The sequence below is a fragment of the Pygoscelis adeliae genome, unplaced genomic scaffold, assembly GCF_000699105.1.
Source record: "Pygoscelis adeliae isolate BGI_AS28 unplaced genomic scaffold, ASM69910v1 Scaffold15, whole genome shotgun sequence".
Lineage (NCBI taxonomy): Eukaryota > Metazoa > Chordata > Aves > Sphenisciformes > Spheniscidae > Pygoscelis > Pygoscelis adeliae.
Genome location: NW_008824988.1, coordinates 4,773,125 through 4,774,398, shown reverse-complemented (window position 1 = coordinate 4,774,398; position 1,274 = coordinate 4,773,125). Strand labels below are relative to the sequence as shown.

Sequence of the window (1,274 nt, the reverse complement as noted above, 5' to 3'; positions counted from 1 at the left end):
AGGAAAAATTTCTTTACTGAAAGAGTAGTTAAACATTGGAACAGGCTGCCCAGGGGAGTGGTTGAGTCACCATCCCTGGAAGTATTTAAAAGACGGGTAGATGAGGCGCTTAGGGACATGGTTTAGTGGGCATGGTGTTGTTGGGTTGATGGTTGGACTCGATGATCTTGGAGGTCTCTTCCAACCTTAATGATTCTATGATTCTATGATTCTGTGATTATATCATACACTAACTGGCCATCTCTATGCTCTATTTTAAAAAAGAAGACTAATACACCCATAACACGCTACCTGTCTTTGCAGTACCAAGGGGTGTTTTGGCTCTGGGGAAGGCTTGCATGGGTGATACACGCAGAGCTGTGCTAAATGTAGCGCAGGCTCTTGTCATGGACCGTATGCTTGCCAAACTTTTCCTTCCCTCCACGCTTCATTGTAGAAATAGTTTGACTGTACGTGCATTTATCCATCGTTAAACACACACCTTCCAATAATGCTCTTACAATTCTGTTGCAAGCTTTCATGTTTATCACTATTCTTGATCCTCAAGCCCTTGAAGTCATACCAGTATGTCAGAGCATCAATTCTTTAAGATGTCCCCGTTCATCTAATTACAAAAACAAGTCTGGGGAAAAAGCCAAAAAACAGATTATTGCCTCAGGTGTTTTTAAACACTTCATAAAGGTTTTGTGCAGCTTTTACGTGTGGGACTGGCAATACCGGGTGTGCACAGGGGCTGGGGGTGGCTCTTGCGACTGAGGCGGCATTGGGACTTTTGCAAAAGGCAACGGCCCTGCATTGCTTTCCTTCACCATCCATCTCTCACCATTCGGTTTTGTGCTTAGCTCCTGGACTCGTGTGATGCGGTCAAACAAAAACCCCTGGGTTTTTTGTTTTTTTTTCTTTTTGTTCTTAATGCAACGGCTTGCTATTTTTCAAGAGTGCAAGAATAAGCTTGACAATGCAATGAAGCCCACAAGGAACTCAGGTCTTAGAATAGGGGTTAAATAAAAGCAGTTTTATAATGCTTCGTTTCCACACGGGGGAACGGAGGAAGCGCCAGACTGGGTTTTGAGCTGTTTTTCATAATGACGGAGATCCTGAACAGGCACCCCCCTGAGAATGAATGGGTCTGCACTGAGACTTTGTGTTAAGTGCTCCTGACTTCAGGGACTACCCGTACCTCTCCCCACGGGAGATCCCAGCGCTGGTGGGATGCTCGCCGCCCTAGTTTCCCGCCGGGGCCCCGGCAGAGCCGGGAAGCGCCGGGCGGAGGA

At 46.5% G+C, this 1,274-nt stretch overlaps 1 protein-coding gene across 1 annotated transcript in view; it reads left to right on the top strand.

Annotated features, from left to right (window-relative positions):
- PHF14 (PHD finger protein 14) overlaps nt 1-1,274 on the top strand; it is a 180,426-nt gene that overhangs the window by 8,850 nt on the left and 170,302 nt on the right.